At 48.3% G+C, this 24724-nt stretch overlaps 1 protein-coding gene across 2 annotated transcripts in view; it reads right to left on the reverse strand.

Annotated features, from left to right (window-relative positions):
- Window positions 1-24724, reverse strand: part of XCR1 (X-C motif chemokine receptor 1) — a 39734-nt gene that overhangs the window by 6531 nt on the left and 8479 nt on the right. Inside the window, exon 3 of one of the 2 annotated variants that reach the window (XM_047850888.1) lies at window positions 3552-3638. The gene's annotated coding sequence lies outside the window, so the exon portion shown is untranslated. Of the gene's footprint in view, window positions 1-3391; window positions 3513-3551; window positions 3639-24724 lie in introns of those variants that run through there. The other variant, XM_047850889.1, reaches the window with a different exon arrangement.

Here is a 24724-nt window from a genome sequence, read left to right on the forward strand (position 1 = left end):
AAAATATATTAAAAAAAAATAAAAAACCAAGTGGCTTTACACACTCTCGGTGTTGTCACATCTCTTGTGACCACCGAAGAAAGCACCGGAGAGATGGGGTGGCTTCCTGCGCTGATGATTTGTGTGGAATCACCGAAGCAGAATAGTCACACGTCTCTCCTTGTAGTGGAGTTCACATTTTCTGCTCAACTGTCCAGAATAAAAGAAGTCCTCGGGCTGGTCTGGGATGACAAGAAGCCAGTGACCAAAGTGCTCAACGTCGGTATCTCCCGCCTCACCTAGTCTTTTCCTGATCTGTGGTCCTGAGTAGTGCAGCTTGAGTGGGCTGGTAAGAGAACTTTCCAGTTCCTGTTCTGCCAGGTTACCAAGTACTGAATTATTTACTATGGTGAAGAGAACACTAAGTGGGTTTCACTTCTCAGTAAAGGCTGACTAAGCTCCAGTGAACTATCTACAAACCCTGGAACAAAAATGAAAACCGAACCCAGAAACCTTCCTGTGGGCACTGCTGAGCTACCAAAACATGGCAAACATTGGAAGGGACTGGGCATCTGAAAAAGGAGAACGGCTGAATGGTGGGAGTCCCACTTTTAGGGCTTTGGCCTCGGGGCAGGACCCGGTCATGGGGCAGCTGAAATTCCAGTAGCAAAGTCACCATTTTTTGGTCTTGAAAAACCAGAGGGCTGAGTTTAGGACAACCACAGCCACTGGAGAGGAGGCGAGGGGACATCACAGAGAGGCTGTCCTCACTCTCTAGCTGACCTCTGAACCAGGACTGTCCCCTGGGAAAACCGGAGGCGCCGAACTGAAGTGGACTCACTGCCCACGTCAGGGGAGGCCGAGTTTAGAATGTGAGCCGGCCACGTTGATTATGTGCGGAAACCAACAACATATAAAACAATCAAACCTTTTCAGAAGAAGGAAACAGAGTCCGGTCTGCACAGCATAACGTCCACGATGATGAGGCTACAATACCACCTGTGCAGCACAGGGAGAAAAAGCAGAACGTGGCCCCTCCTCAAAAACGTGGCGCCTCGGTGGCTCAGTCGGTTAAGCATCTGACTTCAGCTCAGGTCATGATCTCGCGGTTCGTGGGTTCAAGCCCCACATCAGGCTCGCTGCTGTCAGTGTAGAGCCCGCTTCGGATCCTCTGTCCCCCTCTCTGTGTCCCTCCCCTGCTTGTGCTCTCCCCAAAAGAAAATAAATGTATAAAAAAAAGATAAGAAACTGACCCTGAGATGCCCCAGATATTAGAATCTACAGATATGCATGGGAATGCAACTTTTTTCACTGTGCCCCAGACTACAGGGAAATATATCCCTAATGAACGGACAGGTAAATCCCAGCAGAGAAGGAGAAAAAAAAAAAATCTATGAAAGAACCAAAAGGAAGTAGAAACCAATAACCATAAGATATCTGGAAGAGCCAGAATAATTTGGAAGGAAAACAACATACTTCTTTTTTTTTTTTTTTAACTGTTCTAATGTTTTTATTTATTTTTGAGATAAGGAGACGGGGCAGGGGGAGGGAAGAGAGAGAGAGAGGGAGACACAGGATCCGAAGCAGGCTCCAGGCTTTGAGCTGTCAGCACAGAGGCTGACGGACGTGCGGCTCAAACTCATGAACCGTGAGATCATGACCTGAGCTGAAGTCAGACGCTTAAAGGACGGAGCCACCCAGGTGCCCCCTAAAGGAATATGCTTCTAAAGAGTCTGAGTCAAAGAAGAATTCCCCGGCAAACTGTGAAATATTTGGAACTGAATACTAAGAATAAATGGCACATGTTAAAACTCATGGCACACAACTGAAGCATACTTAGAGACAAATTTATACCTTTCAATGCTTCGGGTATGGGGCGCCTGGGTGGCGCAGTCGGTTAAGCGTCCGACTTCAGCCAGGTCACGATCTCGCGGTCCGTGAGTTCGAGCCCCGCGTCGGGCTCTGGGCTGATGGCTCGGAGCCTGGAGCCTGTTTCCAATTCTGTGTCTCCCTCTCTCTCTGCCCCTCCCCCGTTCATGCTCTGTCTCTCTCTGTCCCAAAAATAAATAAACGTTGAAAAAAAAAAAATTAAAAAAAAAAAAAAAAAAAAAAAAAGAAAGGAAAGAGGTCTAAAATTAAGGCTCCGAAATCAATGATTCAGAAGCTGGGCGGAAAAAAAAGGGCAAATTAAAACCCAAAGAAAGTAGAAGAAAAGAAATAAAGATAAAAGAAGAAATAGAGAATCAGAAGAGAGAACATGTGCAAAACCAAAAGTGGTTGCTTGAAAAATTTTTTTTTGAACTATAATAAAATTCTAGCCACATTGAGAGCAGAAAGAAAGGGGACACAAATTCTGAATAGCAGATTTGAAAGAATGGTTATGGCTGCAGATTATTGCTGTACAGATAGATCTTACCAACTTTAAATGACTAACAAAGAAAAAAAAACCCAAAAAGAATAAACGACAAAGAACCATTACGATCAATTTTATGCCAGATTCAACAACTTACATAAAATGGACACATTTCTTTAAAAATTCAACCTACCAAAGCTGGCATGAAGTGACATGGCAAATCCGAAAAGTCCTACCTTTGTGAGACAAATTTAATTAACTATTAAAAAAAAAAAAAAACCTTCCCACAAAGAAAACTCCAGAACTACATGATTTTTTTCTCATACGTTCTGTCAAACATTTAAGGAAGAGGTAACGCCAATCTTAGACAAACGATCTGAGATACGGGATGGAATATTGCTCAGATCGTTTCATGAGGCCACCGTCACCCTGATACCAAAACCAGACAAAACCAGCACAATAAAGAAAACCACAGACCCATATCCCCCATGAATGCAGACACAAAAATCCTGATTCCAAGTATTAGCACATCAAATCGGCAACATAATTTAAAAGGAGGATACGTCGTGATCAAGCGGTGTTTACCCCAGAAATATGAGAATGGCTTAATGTCTGAAGAATCAAGCAATTTAAATCCTTTTTGCATTAACAGAATAAAGACAAAGGCCGCATGACACTGTTTGATCAACACAGAAAAGTATTTGACAAAGCTCAATACCCACTCATGATGCCAACTCTCACCAAATCAGAAATTAAAGGGGTATTGGACGTCTGTAAAAGCGATTCCACTCTTCTGTTGGTTATTCATTCATTTACTCAAAAGCCTCTGGGCTGGGCTTGGGAGGTCTTGGGGACACAAGGGAGAATGGCACCAAGTAACTCTCCGAGTTCCTTTCTAGGAGCCCGGTTCCCTTTTGCCTGTCACTGCTCTCCCTCCCTGTCTCTGCTTGCCCACCTCAGCTCCAAGAGAGCAAATGTAGCTTTTCCTGTCGGCCATATAACTTGGATTGAGAAACCCAGATTTAAATTATCCAACCACTAAGAATAACAATGCCTGACCTTAGCGATGCAGATTTGGGGGAATCCCCCTGAGGGCTTGGCACTCTCCATATTTACCAGCTCTCCAGTTGGTTCCGATGCCCACAGGGAGCTCAAGAACCCATGGTACAAGCTATTAACATTAGAGGCAAACACAAGTTACGCACATAAAGGAACTCACCTATATCTACACCTCCTGTGTGTCTTGAGGCAGAAATGATGCTTCCCTCTTGCACGTTGTGCTCCAAGAAACTGAAACAGCCAGAAGCTAGAGGAAGGTCGGAGAAAACCGTAGTACGCTGTGTCAGAGGGAGACAGGGAGCCTTGACTAATCCCTCCTCTCCCACCTCCTGGCTTCCCGCTTGACCCACCCCCAACCTCCCTATCCCCACCCAAGACCTCACGTCACAACCTGGCCCCATCACTGGTCACCCAGCGTGTCTCCAAAGGCAGGTGGGGTCGACAATGCAGGAGTCACCTGAGCCCCCGGATCCCACTGAGAATAGAGTCAGGCAATTTTGGAGTGGGAAGGGATCCTAAAGGGTACGTTTTTCAAAAGCTGCATTTGTATGTTAGCCGAAATTACATTTTATTAATGTACCAGTTACGTATGATGGCGACGATGATGATTTTAAGTCGAGGTGAAATTCATGTAACATAAAATTTGCCATTTTCACAATATTTATGAGCCATCATTGCTCTCCGATTCGGGGACATTTTCAGTGCCCTCAAAAGAAACCTCACACTTGTTAGCGGTCTGTCCGGTTCCCCATGTCCCTCCATCCCCCGGCAAACCACTGATCTACTTTCTGTCTTTATGGTTTTGCCTCTTCTGGACGTTTTGTCTAAGTGGAATCATACAATATGTGACCTTTGGTGACTGACCTCTTCCACTTAGTATAATGTTTTGAAGGTTCATCCACATCGTGGCATGTATCACTACTTCATTCAATTTTATGGTTGAATACTATCCCCTTGTGTGGATAAACCACATTTCCTTGGCCCATCCATCAGCTGGAGGACATTTGGGTTGTTTCCACTTTTTGGCTACGATGAACAATGTTGCTCTGAACAGTCACGCACAGGTTTTTTGCGTGGACATATATTTTCAGCTCTCTCGGGTTTCTACCCAAGAGTGGAATTGCTGGGTTGTAGGCTGGCTCCTATGTTTAACTTTTTGAGGACCTGCCGGCCTGTTTTCCACAGAGCTGCACCACTTTACTGTCCCACCAGTAATGCGTGAGGGTAACAGTTTCTCCATATCTTCACCGACACTGGCGAGTTTTCTATTTTTTAATTATAGGGTATGACGTGGCAGCTCACTATGGTTTTGATTTATGTTTCCGAAATGGATAACAAGGTTAAGTATCTTTTCATGAGCTTATTGGTCAGGTGGGTGTCTCGTCGAGAAGTACCCATTCAGAACTTTTGCCTTTTTGGGGGCGCCTGGGTGGCTCAGTCAGTCGAGCATTCGACTTCGGCTCAGGTCATGATCTCGCAGTTCGTGGCTTTAAGCCCTGTGTCTGGCTGTGTGCTGACAGCTCGGAGCCCGCAGCCTGCTGCGGATTCTCTGTCTGCGTCTCTCTCTGCCCCTCCCCTGCTTGTGTGTGCATTCTCTTTCTTTCTCTCTCTATCTCTCTCAAAAATAAATAAATAAACATTAAAAAACAGGACCTTTGCCTTAAAAAAATATTTATTTATTTTGAGAGAGAAAGCGTGGACATGCGTGAGTGGGGAAGGGCAGAGAGAGAGAGAGAGAGAGAGAGAGAGAGGGAGAGAGAGAATCCTAAGCAGGCTCCATGCTGGCAGCACAGAGCCTGACTCCGGGCTCGATCTCATGAACCGTGAGATCATGACCTGAGCCGAAACCAAGAGTCGGACGCTTAACCAACTGAGCCCCCCAGGTGCCCTTGAACCTTTGTATTTTAAAAGGATAATACATCATGACCAAGTGGCGTTTATCCCAGAAATATGAGAATGGTTTTAAAATTTGGGTTATTTGGCTTTTAATTATTAAGTTGCAAGCATTATTTAAATATTCTGGATACCAGAGTCTTATCAGATATATGATTTGCAAATAACTTTTCCCATTTTGTGAATACTTTTTAAATGTGTTGATAGTGTCCTTTGACACACGAAAGTTTTTAATTTTGATGAAACCAAATTTACGTATACATTTTTTATTCTCGTGATCAATTATATTAGGTTAATACTGGCTTCACAGAATGAGTTAAGAATATCCCTTCTGCTTCTACCTTCTGAATGAGATTGTAGAGAATTGATACAATTTCTTCTCTAAAGGTTTGATAGAATTCACCCATGGACCCATCTGGGCCTGGGGATTTCTGTTTTGGAAAGTTATTAATTATCGATTCAGTTTCTTATTAGATATAAACCTGCTCACGTTGTCTGTTTCTTCTTGTGTGAGGTTTGACAGATTGTGTGTTTGAAGGAATTGGTCCGTAGGTTATCAAATTTGTGGGCCTAGTATTGTTCCGAATATTCCCCTAGTTTTCTTTTCATGTTGATGGGGTTTGTAGTGATGTCTCATCTTTCATTTCTGGTATTAGTAATTTGAATCCTCTATCTTTTTCTTAGTCTGATTAGAAGCTTATTGATTTTATCAAATGTTTAAAGAAACAGCTTTAGTTTTGTTGAGTTTCTCTCCAAAAATGGGATCACATTTATCCTTTTTCCTTTAAACAAAATGCCATGAACATCTTTCCAAGCCTATTTTACTCCTTTTAGCTGCTGCCTTGTGGTGTCATACTTTACGTATTTCCCTGTCCAAAGAAACAGGAGAGGTGTCCAAATGGACACCCAATTTGCTTCCAAATTTTCAAATGACCACAATGATACAGGGAACATCAATGTGTGTGTGTGTGTGTGTGTGTGTGCGCGTGTGTGTGTATGTGTGATTGTTCTTTGCCAAGGTAGGTACCGATTGAGAGGGCTCGGAAGTGTTCAACAAGTGTTTATTCCTTAAATATGAAGACACAATTTGAAACTCAGGTTTTCGCATTTCCTCATGTTTGATTTCGGTGTGAAAAAGAATCCGTGGTCATGCCTTAAACACAAAGTCCTGAAACACTGGTCGGGCTGGACAAAGGTGGAACTGAGTTCCAGCCTCATGCAGATTCGACATGCAGAAGGGGACGTCCAGTCTTAAGTACAGCACCGTGCAGATGGGGGCCTGGTAACCACAGTTCGGGTCCGGACCCATATGTGGGGAAGTGGGATTCAGGGCAGAGACTAGCTAGCACCAGAGGCATCAACATCGAGTGGGACAGGAATTAATTGCTGTAATAGGCACTGCTGATTCTAGATCTCCTGGGTCTCACAGCCTCATTGGACCGTATGGCTCTGTCTGAGCCCATCCACATGAGACCAGCCACGAGCAGGTGTATATCAAGGGTCTTGCAGCTTCGGGAGTCCTTGGAGAGATACACATTGGCCTCACTGGGTGGCCCATTCCCAGGGGACATCTTCAGTCATGGAAGTGAGGAGTCCCAGAGACAAAGGATCTCATGGAGGGGTTACGAGGGAAGAACACCACAGTCTGTGGATGACCACACAAGACACCGCTGCAGGCACCTCATCATTTTTGGGGCAGAGAGAGACAGAGCATGAACGGGGGAGGGGCAGAGAGAGAGGGAGACACAGAATCGGAAACAGGCTCCAGGCTCTGAGCCATCAGCCCAGAGCCTGACGCGGGGCTCGAACTCACGGACCGCGAGATCGTGACCTGGCTGAAGTCGGACGATCAACCGACTGCGCCACCCAGGCGCCCCATGCAGGCACCTCATCATTAACTGACGTAGGCTTTGGGGACGGGATGGACAAGTGCCAAGGTTCTGTCAGCGGGGAGCGTGTGCTAGGGCCATCATAATCGGGACTTCGAGGTTAACATGCTTTTATTGAAACTTAGGCTGGAGAGCTTGGGGTCTCTCTAGTTGTGCCAGAGTCTAGGGCAGAGTTAGATCTACAGGAGGAAATTAAATCATCTTAGCTTCAACGGTTACAGGAAAGCATGACTCCATGGGGGTCACAGGGAGTCACTGTACAATAGGTCCTCAAATATTATTTTTATTATATTATTATTATTGAATGGGTAACGGAGTCACAGGAGTCCAGGCAGATCATAGATCAAAATCAAAGGTACACATTGAAAGAAGAAAACAGGAATTCACAATTCCGTATCAATAATAAGTAAATCGGTGAGCGGGTAGGGCTCTGCTTGAGGGGAAAAGCCAGTAGGTAAATGTGGAGGCGGATCTGGGGTTGGAAAATCGCTGTGCAACCATCACAGAGAAGGCTGGTTCAGACAAGAACGTCCAATGGGTGCTAACTCTCGGGGTGGGGATTTTTGATGAGGGGCAGTATATTTGCATGGTTCTTTTTTTAAAAATAATGTTATTTTTTTAATGTTTATTTATTTAATTTTGAGAGAGAGAGAGAGAGAGAGAGAGTGCAGAACCAGATATGGGGCTTGAACTCATGAACCGCGAGATCACGACCTGAGCCGAAATCAAGGGTCAGATGCTCAACCGACTGAGCCACCCAGGCACCCTCATTTGCATAGTTCTAAAGTGTCTCCACACAGACTACTTATTAGTTATAAAGGAAACGATAACAATTACACAGCAGAGAAATCAGACAGCCTTGACCAAATGATCACGTTTAACATCCCCAATAAGGGGCGGCTGGACGTCACGTGCCCCCAGACACGATATCCTGAGGAGGACACAATATCGGTGCCCCGAGGAGGGCACAGCAGAGGCGCCCAGATGTTAGGTCACTCACCCACAGCCAAAGAGCAAGAAAACAGTAGCTGAGTGGGCTCTATCCCAGCTTGTGTGGCTCCAAGGTCTCAGGTTGCAGGGCGGTGGCAGGGGGCGGGGGGGGGATGGCTTGGTTTAAGGTGGGCCACACCGCCGTCCAAGGTCGGGCTTGGGGCCGTGATGCAATACCTGGTTCCGCGGGCTGGGGTGGACGGTCCCGTCTACTCACCCTCCAGCCACTGTCAGAAACGCTGCCGCAGGCACAGCCCTTGTTACATGTGCAGACCAGCATTGTGAGTTTTCCACACCAATTTTTCTTTTCCTACGAAATTTTTTTTTACTTTTTAACGTTTATTTATTTATTTATTTATTTTTCAACGTTTATTTATTTTTGGGACAGAGAGAGACAGAGCATGAACGGGGGAGGGGCAGAGAGAGAGGGAGACACAGAATCGGAAACAGGCTCCAGGCTCCGAGCCATCAGCCCAGAGCCCGACGCGGGGCTCAAACTCCGGGACCGCGAGATCGTGACCTGGCTGAAGTCGGACGCTTAACCGACTGCGCCACCCAGGCGCCCCTAACGTTTATTTATTTTTGAGAGAAAGAGACAGAACGTGAGCAGGGGAAGGGCAGAGAGAGGGAGACACAGAATCTGAAGGAGGCTCCAGGCTCCGAGCTGTCAGCACGGAGCCCGACGCGGGGCTCGAACTCGCAAGCAGAGAGATCACGACCTGAGCTGAAGTCGGACGCCCTACCGACTGAGCCACCCAGGCGCCCCACTAACTCTTAATCAAATACTTATACAGGTAAAGTTCTGGGTGTTCATGTATTTGATATCTTAGGACATTTTAGCCAAACTAAGGTGTATAATGAGAAAGGGGACAAAGAAAAGGAGGAACTCGGGGTTTCCAGTTGCCGGCTCAAGTTCTGTGTAAATAACCTGAAAACTTCTATTATCTGCCCTTAAAGAAACCCTATTTCTTATAGCCACAGGGCTAAGATTTCTGAACACTAAACCAATTCTCCACCTGCCAGTGGCTGAATTACAATGTAAATCAAGTCCACAGTATCACAAGGTGTCTTCTCTTAAAGGAGGGCATTGGTTGGGAAGGAATGGGATTCCGAAAACTGGAATAGGGATATACAGGAAGATCTCAAGGAAGCTGAAGGTATAGAACCCTAAGTTCTCCCGAGTCTTCTTTGGTTGTTCTTTGACATGCAGGTACCACCTACAAATGGTGGCATCCTTCTCTGGGGCATTCCTGAGTGACAGGGATGAAGCGAAATCCTCTCGGTGAGCAGCATTTTGAGCATTGCACCTGGCTGTTCATTTTGCTTGGAAGGAGAAATGGGTACCCAGACACCCAGTCCTGCTATGTATAGATAGCCCCTGATTTCAGGGCCATGGACCGCATCCTGTACACGGCAAATTTGCTAGTTGATTTCAGAAAGAAAATCTTCCTTCCCTGACTTCCGGATTCAGGGAAGAGAAGTAAGGATTCTCACTGTCACTTCTATGGAACATGAATTTACAGGTTACATTTCCTATTTCTACCAAAAAGAAGAAAGGGTCCTTGGCCATTTTTCACTTCCCCTTGGCTGAGGCCTGAATACCCATGGCCAACGCCAACCCCCCCTCCCCGCCCAAGGTTTTTTTTTTCCTTTGATCCAACTTTTAATATCGAGGTATGTGTAAGATATATTGTACATTTACTAACATATGTGTTTATAATAGCAGACGTGCATGCACTTATAATAATAGAGTCATATTGCCACTGACATGATACAACCGTCTATGCTAACCCTTTCCCCACGCAGGTTGCAAAGTCTTTGGGTGATATTCACTCTTTTCCTTGATACACTTGAAAATGTGATGTACGGTGAATTATCATTAATACATCTTGGGTTGAAAGAGAATAAGAAAAGGAAGAAAACACAAATACGTGCTCAATACGTGTGTATACAAACATATTCATAACAAAATAGGGAAGAAATACTCATAATAATGATAGTTCTCACTTCTGTATCTTGTCACCTGGTCATAGCTGGTTATTTACAACTACCTTCTTCCACTCCCTGTTTCGTATTCCCTTTGCCCTCAGTGAGCACCTCACGGGGTCGCGGGTCTTTGCCTGGGGGGTGACCCACACCTTCATACCTGGAACCTGGACCATTAGCGTTCCTGCTTGAATTGGGTTGTTGTGGTTTCCCGCTGACTTGAATCATAGGACGTGGTAATATGTGGAAAGAGACAGCCTAAGGGATCTCCTGTACTCCAGACACAGTCGTTCCTTCTTCTCATGTGTAGTAGCCGATCGGTTTCCTCTTGGTGGCCAGGACCAATCACCCAGCCAGCACAGTGACTCCCTTCTTTGCCTGTTGAGTCAGAGGCAAGAGGATCCCAAAGCGGCCAGGTGGTCGCCTCAACTTCCGGGCCAGTGGGATCGCTGTTGTGTCCTCTGGTGGAAGTGTGTGCAGCATGGCCTCAGGGCTCTCCCACCCCTGCTCCCTCCCCCTTTAGCCTTTCAGGAGTTCCCCCCCCCCCCCCCAATAAACCTCTTGGACGTCTAATCCTTACTTGGTGTCTGCTTTTGAAATTCCAAGAGAACAGGAGCTCACGGGCCATGTATTTATGCCTCAGAATTTGACAAACGCTACAAATCAGGGCTCTTTCCTCTGGAGGGCAGGTTGTTCAAATTTGCCAGCGCACCGCTGCATGGAAGGTTATCCCTGTCTTGGGACTGCTCCCGAGAGAGAGTCCCCCCGGTTGCTATCCTAGCTGGTATAGGGCGAGCGTTCAGGATGCCGGTAAGAGACAGATGGCCCTCTCGACGGGGTGAGTGAGGACAACTCAAGGAAAGGACTTTCCCCAAAGGTGTGGGCAGGGTGTAAGGAAGTCAAACAGCAGGGGTGAAGTATTCCTGATCTAGCAATAGGGGGCAGCTGCCGCAGATAGATCGCAGGAGGGAAGGCACAGGAGGAAGTGTCACTGAAGGCCCTGGAGAGACCCGGAGCCCTAGGAGAGGGCTGGCTGCTTGACACCGGATGTGGCCTGCGGCTGCGGAAGTAGTCATTTCCACCCCTTGCCCAGCAGGGAGGGAACCGGAGGAATAAATACACCGGCCTCTTTCTCCTCCCATCCCACACCACCAAACTCCTGCTGGAGCCTTCCGCTGGTGCCAACAAGGAGGCAAGAGGGGCTGTTGACGAAGCCCAGGCAGGTGGACGGCAGAAGGCAGACCTGGAGGGACGAGCGTGAGAGTCCCCGTTCCGAGCCTCGGGCAATCCATCCCAGTCCAGCCTCCTTGGGGGAGGTTTGCTCTCGCCACACACACTGTTTCCATTTGCACGAAGGCTCTCTTGCTCCCCCCCCCCCCCCCCCCCCCCGGTTCATTACCACCCCTCCTTGGCTCAGACGTCACCCTTTTGAACATGCCAGGCTCTTTGTTGATTGTTTTCTCTGGTCCCAAGGCATTTCCCCACGTATGGCAACATTTTTATCCAACGGTGACTTGTTTGCTAGTCATAATACTAGGAGCCAACATTCCTGAGCACTTAACCACATGCCAGGCACCGTGTAACTATGTTAGACTTTATTCTAGGCTCTAGCCTCCATGAGGGCGGGGACCATGCTCTCTATCGTTCGTGTCTCCATCTCTCAGGCCTAGGACAGTGCCTGGAACATACGAGGAGCTCGACACACACGTGTGGAGTAAAAATCCCCGCTGTGAGCCCGGCAAGTGTTTCCTAACGCTTTTGCAAGACGGGAGATTAAATGTGGCTGAAAATGTTTTACTGCTCTTTCCATCGGGAGGTGAAGTCTAATGCACCTCCTTGAACGTGGGCCGGTCTCGGTGACTTGCTTGACCGACAGAATGTGCCGGAAGTGACATTCTGGGGGTTTTAGGTTGTAAGAAGCCTTGCTGCCTCCAGCTGGGTCCCTTGGAACACGCTCGTTGCGAACCCTGAACCGTTACTTACAAAGCTCAACTGCACGCGGCCGCCAGGCTGGTGAGGCTACATGTGTAACGTCTGGTGGTTCCAACTGAGCTCAACGATCAAGCCTTTTCTGCTGAGGACCAGACATGGGAGCGAAGCTGCCTCAGAGTGGCCCATCTACCAGCCCAACAGCACCGAAGGGGTCTCTGTTGAGGCCACGTGAAAAAGAAACCCTGCTCACGGGGCGCCCGCGTCTCAGTCGGCGAAGCGTCCGACTCTGGATTTTGGCCCAGGTCGTGATCTCACGGTTCGTGAGTTTGAGCCCCGCATCGGGCTCTGTGCCGACAGCGTGGAGCCTGCTGGGGATTCTCTCTCTCCCCAGCCCCTTTCGAAATAAATAAATAAACATCAAAAAAAAAATGTAATTCGAAAAAGAAAAGAAACCCTGCTCAGGCTCTTGAGCCACAAAATTATGAGCTATAATTAAAGGGCTCTTACGGGGCGCCTGGGTGGCGCAGTCGGTTAAGCGTCCGACTTCAGCCAGGTCACCATCTCGCGGTCCATGAGTTCGAGCCCCGCGTCGGGCTCTGGGCTGATGGCTCAGAGCCTGGAGCCTGTTTCCGATTCTGTGTCTCCCTCTCTCTCTGCCCCTCCCCCGTTCATGCTTTGTCTCTCTCTGTCCCAAAAATAAATAAATGTTGAAAAAAAAATTTTTTTTTTAATAAAAAAAATAAATAAATAAAGGGCTCTTACTTGGGGCCTCTCTCTATGGGGGGCTTTATCACACAGCAACGGTCAGAGGACACGGTATCGGTTAGGGGGAAGTCTCCAGCCTGATTTTCCATGTCACTTCTCCCATCCCACACTCTTGGGTTCCCCTCGAAGACTGTCACCACCAGGAGTCCTGCAAACTCTCCAGAAACTTGCCTTTGATGTGGCTCGCTGAGAGGTACCTTTTCTAGTTAGCTTCCATTGGCAACACTGCCTGGAAATCCCCCAAATGCAGCCCCGCCTGCTCTCTGGCAAAGCTCCAACGGCCGCGTTGTCCCGGGCCACCTGCCGCATCCTCATGCAGCCCCCTCCAAGCTTGGGGGACGGTGAAGTCACCGGCTCCCGGGTAGAGGCCCTTTTCCTCTGAAGCCTGCTGTGCCCATCCGACCACACATGAACCTGGTTAGACAGTTTCACACTGAGAGTCGGGGAAACACAAGTAGCGGGCTGGGGCCGCCCCTGGTTCTGCTGTGGCCTCGCTCCCCGGTCACACCTGTCCCAGGCAGAGCGAAGCCTTGCTGGAGTCCCCGGGGATTTGTCCGGGCGGCGCTTGGGGGGGGCGGCCACAGGCTGCCGCGAGGGGACTGGAGCCTGGTGGGTGTGCTGTGACAGCATGAATAGTTCTGGATGGAGCCTCTGCAGCTTTCTGGAAGTACCGAGGACTCAACAGACATTCAAGAAGCTGGAGCGCCCTTGGCCTCTCCAGGGCCTCTGGAAGGGGCCGCGTGGGGGCGTCCCTGGTGGTGCTCGCGGCATTTGCCAGCTCATTCTGAACAGGACGTCTACCCTCTTCTCACCCCCTCATGGCTCTTCAAACACACGTGGGTGGGCGGGTGGGTGGGGGTGACAGCATGCCTGGCAGAGGTCACAAGAGTTTGGAGAAGGGGGAGCCCAGGCAGCGTTTGTGATGCAGTGAGAAGGGCACGGCAGGTTCCAGACCCCGCAGCGTCTTGGCCGCTCCCTGATGGTCCCAGGGCTCGGCCATCCTTTCTGAGCGGGAGATCCGTGTGGAACCTGCACTACGTAGGGCTCACGATGAATGCAACCCCCGAGGCCCTCCTCGGTCCTACAGAAACAAGCTCTTCGGGGGGAGTCTGGCCTCTGCATTTGTAGCAGGTGGCTAGGTGGGCCCGAAGAAGGCAGGTGTGGGGATGCATATCATGGGCTCTGGGGTCCGCCTGGAGGGCTCAAACTCAGACCGCAGGACACAGGGGCCGCGTAATTTCGGTGCCTCGGTTTCCCTATGCACACCACAGGTAATCACAGCATCGGCCTCACTGACTTGTCACGGGGATTAAATCAAGGAAATGAGGGGCGCCTGGGTGGCGCAGTCGGTTAAGCGTCCGACTTCAGCCAGGTCACGATCTCGCGGTCCGTGAGTTCGAGCCCCGCGTCGGGCTCTGGGCTGACGGCTCAGAGCCTGGAGCCTGTTTCCGATTCTGTGTCTCCCTCTCTCTCTGCCCCTCCCCCGTTCATGCTCTGTCTCTCTCTGTCCCAAAAATAAATAAACATTGAAAAAAAAATTTTTTTTAAAAAATCAAGGAAATGAGTGAGGCCCTCAGAACAATGCCAGGCGAGTGCCCCGTAGCTGCCAACTCCGGGTACCTGGATGGGGGAAGTGAAACGCAAGGCAGGACGCTGTACCTTCAGAACACGGTCAGATCTGGGTACACGTTTGAATGGAGGACAAGAGCAAAAAACACTCAGCCGCACCACGGGCAGAATTGCACCGTGAGCCTTCATTTGCGCAGCCAGCCCCGGCTGGCATTACTCCAGGTGCTGGGTGTTCAAAAAGGAACAAACCGTTCCCTGCCCTCGAGAGGCCCGCGGGCTCACCGACGCGGAAAAGGACCTTCGGAGGCGGTGTGCTCAGTGTGATGTGAGGGAGAGACTCTAGACACAGCAGCCTTGGAGAGGCGAGGAAGGCTTCCTAGAGGAGGTGATGTCCAAGGGAGATCTGGGGGATGAGGGGAGGTTGTCCAGGGAAAAGGGGGCTGGATGCCGGGTGTAGGGACGCTTATGCCGTAGTGCATATTCCGGACCATCCCGTGATTCGGAGGGGGGTGGGGGGAGGTTGTGCATAAGAGGAGGTGCTGTTGGGGTTTGTGGCTTGAAAGACGAGCAGGTTCTGCTGGTCGGGTTGAGTTGGCTCGCTCAGCGCCTTCAGTTCTGGCTAGCTCATCTCACACACTGTGCATCCTGACCACAAAAGTCACCTTGTCTCTCTCCTCTCTGTCTTTCTTTCTCGCCTTTGCTCAAACAAACTGAGGGTTACCAGAAGGGAGATGAATGCAGGGGATGGGGATTAAGGAGGGCACTTGTGATGAGCCCCGGGCCGTGTATGGAAGTGTCCAATCACTATACTGTGCACCTGAAACTAGTATTACCCTGTTATGTTAACTACCTGGAACCTAAATAAAAAATTTTTTATTTTTAATTTTGTTTAATGTTTATTTATTTTTGACAGAGAGAGACAGAGCATGAGCGGGGGAGGGGCAGAGAGAGAGGGAGACGCAGAATCGGAAGCAGCCTCCGGGCTCTGAGCTGTCAGCACAGAGCCCGACACGGGGCTCGAACTCACGGACCGCGAGATCGTGACCTGAGCCGAAGTCGGATGCTCAACCCACTGAGCCACCCAGGCGCCCCAAAAACTTTTTTTTTAATTTTTTTAACGTTTTTTTAATTTATTTTTGAGACAGAGAGAGACAGAGCACGAACGGGGGAGGGGCAGAGAGAGAGGGAGACACAGAATCGGAAGCAGGCTCCAGGCTCTGAGCCGTCAGCCCAGAGCCCGACGCGGGGCTCGAACTCACGGACCGTGAGATGGTGACCTGAGCCGAAGTCGGACGCTCAACCGACTGAGCCACCCAGGCGCCCCAAAAACTTTTTTAAAAAAGTCACCTTGTGTGTCATCGAATAACACTCCACCTGGGTGAGTCAACCAGCACACTGTTTTGGTGCTCAGAGAATGAAAAGTCACAAAGGTCCAAATCCCTGCCTTGAGGAAATGTGTGGCCCCCTTCAAATGGAGGAGTGTTAAATAATTTGGGGTCCTCATTTCAAAACCACCACATGGAGACTCAGGGAGGATGTCCAGGAGGTAATGACACAGGCTAAGTCTGGAAAGGTGAGTAGGAGTGAGCAGAGAGAGAAGAGGAGGGAGAATGTGGCATCTGGGGACCACAAATGTAGAAATCAGGAGACAGGAAGCCCTGGGACTGGTTCAAAGGACTCTAATTATAGCCCAAGAGGAGAAAGTGTGTCCTGGCAGAAGCCATGGGAGATGAGGCAGGAAAGGGAGGCGAAGCTAAGGAAATTCATCCTGAATGGAGAAGTGAAAGGTTTTAAGCAGAGAGGATGCTCTTGGCTGCGAGTGACACTTAAGTGGCTTAAGTAACGGCAGGCTGTTAGTTTCCCAGGGGAAGATGATGCTAGGGTGGCTGCAGTAACTCAGCAATGTCGTCAAGAACTAGGGTTCTTTCTGTCTCACGTACCAGCCTGAGCACCTCTGTAGAACCATTCCTCATGATCGCAAAATGGCTGCTGTGGCACCAGGCATCATGGCTTGGTACAGAGTCCGGAGCAGGGGATAAGGAGGCATACGTGTGAACAAGTCACTCTCATTTGGAGAAATTTTGCAATGTCCGGGAGGGCATTTGGGGTTATCACAACTGGGAGGAAGCCGTTGATATCTAGCAGACAGAGGCCAGGGACGCTGGCCAACAGAATAGACTCCCAGGAAAGAAAATTATCCAAGTGGCAACAGCACCAAGGTTGAGACACCCTGGTCTAAGCTGGCTGGGTGCCTTCGGCTTATAAGGGGAGGTGAAGTTGCCTCCCCTCCCTGTGCGTTTGAAGTGTAGAGCCCAAAGATCTTCTTTCGTGGCTCGGTTGCTGAGGAACCCTAGACACTGCCAGATCTGTCAATGTGTTATCAAGCTACAACCATAGGGGGTTCCAGATAGATTGAAATGTAAGAAGTAACAGCAGAAAAAACAGGAAACAGAAATAGTTATCAGACGGATGGGTAAAGACTTACTTATATGTTTATATATGTGTTGCATATCATCATAAACACAGTGTATCTATGAGCCTCAGCACATAGCGTTGGAGAAGGCCATTATTATCTGTCCCCGGTGATGAATTGCTTTGCAGGACACAGCTTTCTTTCACTCTGATACATTGTTAGTGCCTGGAATTTCTGTTCCAGAGTTGTATCAAATGTAGCGTCTTTGTTTCCTTTTCAAAGCGGAATGACTGAGCCGCCACCATAGGGGCAGTGATGGTGGGGAGTGGAGGAGGGGGGAGGATTTTGAAGGCAGGTGTTACCAACGTACCAGAAATGCACCTTGTCTACCGTCAACCCAGACCCTGAAATGTTTCTGATACTTCCGCTGGGGGTTTCTGGTTTGACCTAGTTCTGACTTGATACCTTTTTCCTAAACACCTTCCTTTTCCTGTTTCTTGTTTACCGTGGCGTCTGCCCCTTAGCCTTGTTTTCGAAAATGAGCCCCGCTGATTCGGTGTGGGTGTCAGTGGATCACGGGCATGTGTGTGTATCCATGTGTGCGGGGGTCGGGGGCTGGGGAGGGTTCACCTCTATTTCCGTGTCAAGGCAAGTTAGCGGACAACGCTCTGGGCTCCTTGCATAACAAAGACGGACTTGGCTTCCAGCACATCCTTACTGTGAAATCAACAGCTGCGAAGAATATAATAAAATACAATATGTAAAAATAGTAAAGCAACTTCCTGCTCCTGAAAATCTTCACCGAGGAAGTTATTGCAAAAGAAACAGCAGACTTTAAAATAACCCAAAGATCAGAGAAGTCTCGAGGGGAATAATAATAATAAAAAAAGCACACAGAATGGAATAAAAATGAGTCAGAAAGGGAGCACTGAGAGGGAAATTCATTGCCAATTGCTTGCATCAGAAAAGAGAAACTCGCTCACAGAAATAATCTAAGCCCCAATCTTAAGAGCCCGGAACAAGAAAAGCAAAAATAAACTCAAAGTAAGTAGAAGGAAGAAAAATACAATTGAAAACAAAGACAACACAAAAACGAAACAAGAGTTTGTTCTTTGAGAAGATGGGATAAAGGTGATACATCTCTAGAAAGACTGACAGAAAAAACGAGAGAGAGAGAAAGGCACAAATTGCTAATATCAGGAATGAAACAGACGTGTCGCTACAGACCTTGCAGACATCACAGGAGAGTAGTCAAATCCTACAGACAACTCTACAACTTGGATGAAGCAAACCGATTACACAGGCTACCACAGCTCCCCCCAAATGAAATAAATTAACCTCAATGGCCTTGTGACTTTTAAGGAAATTGAAGTCATAATTTAATCTAAAAATGTTTTCATGTTTATTTTTGAGAGAGAGAGAGAGAGAGAGAGAGAGCGCACCAGTAGGGGAGGGACGGAGAGAGAAAGACACAGAATCAGAAGCAGGCCCGGGCTCTGAACTGTCAGCACAGAGCCTGAGGTGGGGCTCGAACTCAGGAACCGCGTGAATGACCTGAGCCGAAGTCGGACGCTCAACCGACGGAGCCACCCAGGTGCCCCTGAAGTCATAATTTTAAAACTCCTGAGAGGGGAGCCTGGGTGGCTCCGCCGGTTGAGCGTCCGACTTCGGCTCAGGTCATGATCTCGTGGTTCGTGGGTTCGAGCCCCGCATTGGGCTCTCTGCTGTCAGCACAGAGCCCACTTCGGATCCTCTGCCCCTCCCCAACTTGCGCTCTCTCAAAAATAAATAAAACGTTAAAAACAATTTACAAAAACTCCTGAAAAAAAAAATCTCCAGGTCCAAATAATTTGGATGGGGAATTCTTCCAAACGTGCAAAGAAAAGTAAGTGCTAATTTTACATAATCCCTTCAGGAAAATAGAGGAGAACATTTCTCAACTCACGTTGTGAGGTCAGTATTACCCTATACCCAAACGAGACAAAAAAAATAGTACAAAAGATACATAGAGCAACTAATACAGTAAAAGCATTTGACAAAATTCAACACCCATTCATGATCAAACACTCAAGAACCGGGGATGGGGGAGCTTTCTTAACTTGATAAAGAACATGTGTAACGATGACCAGCAGCTAAGCTACACGAGTAGGTGAAAGACTGAATGTTTCCTGGTAAGACTGGGAACAAGACAAAGACACATGCTTTTAACACTCTTATTCAGTATAGTAAGGCAAGAAAAGGAAATAAAAGGCACGCAAAATGGGAAGCAAGAAATAAAACTGTACCTGTTTGCAGGTGGCATAATAATCTGCATAGAAAATACCAAGAATATCCCAAAACAAAACAAGACTGTAACAATTCCTAAGCCAGTGAAAGAGTTTAGCAAAGTTGAATATAAGATCAACACATATGGGAATGCAAGCTGGTGCAGCCACTCTGGAAAACAGTATGGAGGTTCCTCAAAAGACTAAAAATAGAACTACCCTACGACCCAGCAATGGCACGACTAGGCATTTATCCACGGGATACAGGTGTGCAGTTTCGAAGGGACACATGCACCCCCATGTTTACAGCAGCACCATCGACAATAGCCAAAGTATGGAAAGAGCCCAAATGTCCATCGATGGATGAATGAATAAAGAAGATATGGTGTATACACACACACACACACACACACACAATGGAGTATTACTTGGCAATCAAAAAGAATGAAATCTTGCCATTTGCAACTACGTGGATGGAACTGGAGGGTATTATGCTAAGTGAAATTCGTCAGAGAGAGACAAAAATCATACGACTTCACTCATATGAGGAGTTTAAGAGACAAAACAGATGAACATAAGAGAAGGGAAACAAAAATAATATAAAAACAGGGAGGAGGACAAAACAGAAGAGACTCATAAATATGGAGAACAAACTGAGGGTTACAGGAGGGGTTGTGGGAGGGGGGATGGGCTAAATGGGTAAGGGGCACTAAGGAATCTACTCCCGAAATCATTGTTGCACTAGATGCTAACTAACTTGGATGTAAATTTTAAAAAATAAAAAATAAAATTAAAAAAAAGATCAACATATAAAAAGCAATTGTATTTCTTTATGCTAACCATAAACACATGGAAAGCAAAATTAAAGTACAGTACCATTTACAATCTCTCGGAAAATATTTGTGCATGCATCACCAAAAGGTGTCTAGAACATGGATGCTGAAAATTACAAAATGTTGACGAAATCGAAAGGAGATCTAAGTAAATGGAACGACATCCCATGTTCACGGGGTGGAAGATTCATCACAGTGAAAGTGTCATTTCTCTCCGAAACGATACGTAGTTACAATGCAATTCTGTCAAAATCTCTTAAGATTTTTTTTTGTAGGCATGCACAGGCTTATTCTAAAAGCAATGTGGAAAGTAAAGGAAGAAAATGGCTAACACAGGAAGGCAAGGCAAGGAATAGGAAGAAAAGAAGGAAGGAGGGAGAACCTCGATCTGAATGTTGGACTTTTCACACAACTTAACTCAAAATGCATCATGGACATACTCACATATGTAAAATTAGAAAAACATAAGAGATGATTTGGGGGACCTACCGCTTGGTGAAGGGCTCTCAGACATAACACCAAAGTGTCACAAGCCTAAGACAGATAGATCCGACTCCAGCAAAATGAAACACGTTTGCTCTGCAAGTGACCCTGTGAGACCAGCCACGGACTGGGGGAGAATACTTGCGAACCACATAGGAGACAAAGGATTCTGCAAATACGCATTCGGGATTACAGAGGATCCTTGACCTTCAGTAGTAAAACAAACAAACAAAGAAACAATTCAGTTAAAAGTTGGCAAAGGACTTGAAGGGACATTTCACCGAAGAGGATAGACAAACAGCGGACAAGTGCACCAAAAGACATTTCACGTCGCCAGCCATGAGGGAAGTATGAATGGTGATGAAATACCGCCACATACCTATACGAGAGAAAATCAAACACAGTAACAACACCAGATCCCGGCGAGGATGTGGAGAAACTAGATGTCCCCCTGCGTCGCTGCCGGAAAAGCAAAAAGACACAGCCCCCCTGGCAAAGAGCTCGGCAGCGTCTGGCCACCCTGAACACACACTGGCAAAGACTCTTGGGCGTTGATCCCAGAGAAACGAGAATTCACCTTCTCACAAAAACCTACACGTGAATATTTGCAGAAGGTTAATGCTCGAGAGCCCCGAACTAGAGACAACCAAAAAGTCTCTCAATGGGTGAATGGCTCGATGGCATGTCGTGGGCTGCTGCTACCCCCTGATTAAATAAAAAGGAGCACGCTTTTGGGGTGTGCAACCCCTCGGATACATCTCGGTGGGGGGGGGGTTATGATGAGTAGAACAAAAAAACAAAAACAAAAACAAAAACAAAAACAAAAGCCCTGCGATCTCAAAAGGTCACAGGCCGCGCCATTCTCTTCACATAGCATTCTTGAAATGACAAAATCCTGGAGACGGAAAGCGGATGGGTCGTTGCCAGGAGATAGGGGGTTGGCGCGGTCAGGGAAGAGTCTCGGCGGGAGTGGTGGTTACCGGGATCTGCACACTCGATAAGATGGAACAGAACCACACATTGTATCAATGTCCAGTTCCCGGCGATATCGCGCCGCAGCCAAGGACGGGACCCTCGGCAGGAAAGGAGTGATGGGCAGGCGCTCTCTCTCTATGCCATTTTCACCGCTTCCTGTGAATCGTCAGTGACTTCCAACCTAAACGAACAAACAAGCTTTGGTCCTCCTACTGCTCGGCTTTAAAAGCTTCAACGGCTGTTGACTGCCCACGGCCGTGGGTTTACGACTGCAGAGTACTGGTGTGTCCCTTATGTTGTACCAAACACGATCTCCAGGCGCTTGGCCCAGAAATCCTGATGCGGGAAGGTGGCGGGGAGGGGGCAGGGATCCCCAAGTCCAATGAGCTCAGCAGGTAACCAGGCCGCGCGAGGGGTCTTTCAGCTCACACGCTGAGAAACTCAGACTCTGGCTCTGTTCCTGGGCTCTAAGTTGACCGTGAATATCCTGCCGCACAACGAAAACCTCTGCTCGCCCGTCCCAGGACCAGGGTGAGGCAAGCAAGACGCCAGGGGCGTGGTGTTTAAGGAGGTGCTCACTCTCAGGTCCAGGCGGGTGCTGAGCCGGCTCCTTCCTGGAGCTGGGGGGGACTGTCCTTCAGTTTTGCACCTTGGACGCCTCTGCCCGGTCCCGGCCCTGCTCTCCCCACAAGGCCTTGGACAAAAACGGTTTGCAGCAGCTTTATTCGCTATAGCCCCAAACTGGAAACCACCGAAGGTCCATCAACAAGTGAACGGACCGCCAGACTGTGGTATAGTCATCCGACGGGAGAGAAGTCAGCGATGGAAAGGAACGGGCTACCATTACGTGCAACAACACGGAAGGCTCTCACACACGGCATGCTGAGTAACACCCACGAGTTCATTCAGCACTGAATGGAACTTGGGAAACTCGGGGAAGGATAAATCTAATCTGCAGATTAGAAACTCTGGGAGAGACGAATCTAAACCACACTGACAGCAAATTGCTGGCTGCCTGGGGTGGGTGATTTGTCTAGGAAGGTGGGTGATTGCAAGGGCACTTTTGGGGGTGTCAGGAATGTTTTCTATCTTGACTGGTGGTGGTCACACTGGTGTAGACTTGTGGGAATGCCCGTTTCACGGGGGTACTTTTCATCGAATGTGAATTACCCATCTCCGTGAAGCTGATTAAAGAAACAAAGAGTCAGATTGAGCTTCCGACTCTCGATTTCGGCTCAGGTCATGATCCCGGGGCCAGGGGGTCGAGCCCCGTGTCTGGCTCCCCGCCGAGCGTGGAGCCTGCTTAAGATTCCCTCTCTCTCCCTCTACCCCTCTCCCCTGCTTACATGTATGCTCTCTCTGTCTCTCAACATATAAAATTAAATTAAAATAAAATAAAGTAAAACAAAATAAAACCAAATAAAACAATTTTTAAATAAAAGAAACAAAACAGAAAAACAAAGAGAACCCCCAGCTGTCCCACAAAAGTCTGAACCCCGGGCTTGGCAGGGAAACTTCTCTTGTTGATGGGCTCCAGGTACCACCCAATCTAGTAGGAAGAGCCTTGGCGAGGGGTCAGAACCCCTGGATCCTGATGCCGGTTCTCACAGGAACTGCCTAGATGACCCACGGGTCGGTCATGATGACCTCTGAGTCCCCGTTTCCTCCTGGGCCGTGTCTACTTCGTGGTACAGACCTGGCCGAGCCCTGGTCATCGCTCAGGAATTTCTACTGGCTCTTGGATGGAGACTTCCCTCTGTGCAGCCCTTTGAATTCAGGTCCCGAACGGCTCTGGGAATATGGGACTTGCACAGCAATCACGTATACGCAGATGTAAGCTACGGACATCGTTTTTTTTTTTTTTTTTTTACCCGAGTGAAAATCAGAAACTCATAGTATCAAAGGCTGATGAAAAGGGAGAAGGCGAGGACCCTCAGGGCAGGGCTGGTGGGGGTGTGAACGGGTGTAGCGCTCGGAGGACCATCTGGGTGGAGTTGAGCCTGCAGATATCCTCGGACCCCCCAGCTTCACTCCGGGGGGTGGGGGGAGGGTCCTCATCCAGAGACACTCTGCACAGGCCTCAGCAGGGAGTTGGGGAGACCCTCACTGCAGCGTCGTGTTTGATGGCAAAGAAATAAAATGAAATAAAATAAAATAGTCTGTCACTAGGGGACGCACATATACAGTGTTGACACGTGCACACATAGTGACACAAAGCAGCAGCCAGAAATGGGTCTCCGCGGCTGCAGCCCAAAAACATGATGTCGAGTAGAAAGAAGTATTCCGGACCGTGTTTGTGGCACAGTGTCATTCACGTCAACTACACGCATGCACACTGGGGTTCTGTGCGCCCAAGCAGACTGCAAAAAGGCTCCAGGCACGATTTTGAGGACGGCTCGGGTCCAGAACCAACATCGCATCTTCAGAGCCCATGGGTTTTGATCTGGGCTACACTGAATCCGCAGGGGAGTCTGAAGATGCTGACGGTCTCCCAGCCAGAGATTTCCGGTTAATTGGCCTGGAGCGCGGATCTGGACCACCAGGATTTTTCTTTTTTTTTTTTTTTTTTAAGTCGCGTCCCCCCCTCCCTCCCAAGTGTGGCCAAGATCGAGGTGGCCCAGGAGCTTAGATTTGGTAAGCAAAACGACTGTTCAGGAGAGTCCTGTAATTTAGGCAAGACTGGGAGGCACAGCTATAACGCGGAAAAGATACTCCCCTTGCAGAATTGATGGGCTAGACGTGATGTTGGTCATTGGTGGCCATTCAGTGGCCCAACAAACGGTAGGCATTATTTTGAAAAAAAAAAAAAAAAATTAGATTATTGAAATCATCAACATCAAAGTTGAAAGGTAGAATTGTGAATCCTGGTAAGTTCAGCTACTTCCCTGGGAAGGAGGGAAGCTTCTTACAAAAAAAAAAAAATTTTTTTTTAATGTTTATTTATTTATTGAGAGAGAGAGAGAGAGAGAGAGAGAGCGAAAGAAGCCGAGCAAGCAGGGGAGGAGCAGAGAGAAGGAGAGACAGAATCTCAAGCAGGCTCCACGCCGTGAGCGCAGAGCCCGATGCATGCGGGACTTGAACTCACCAACCGCGAGATCGCGACCTGAGCCGAGAGGAAGAGTCGGACGCTTGACTAACTGAGCCATCCAGGCGCCCTGAGGGAAGCTTCTATATTGGTAAAACAGGGGGCTGGACCTCCCCGGTGCCAAGTGTCCCCAACTGGGTCAGGAAGCTGGCTTTCTTGGCAGTCACAAGTTGAAGATGTTAGAGAACTTACTGTGGGCCACTGCCCTCTATTGAAATAACACTGTCACTTCTGAATAGAGGATACTCAGACTTGC

This window comes from Prionailurus viverrinus, chromosome A2, assembly GCF_022837055.1.
Source record: "Prionailurus viverrinus isolate Anna chromosome A2, UM_Priviv_1.0, whole genome shotgun sequence".
Classification (NCBI taxonomy): Eukaryota; Metazoa; Chordata; class Mammalia; order Carnivora; family Felidae; genus Prionailurus; species Prionailurus viverrinus.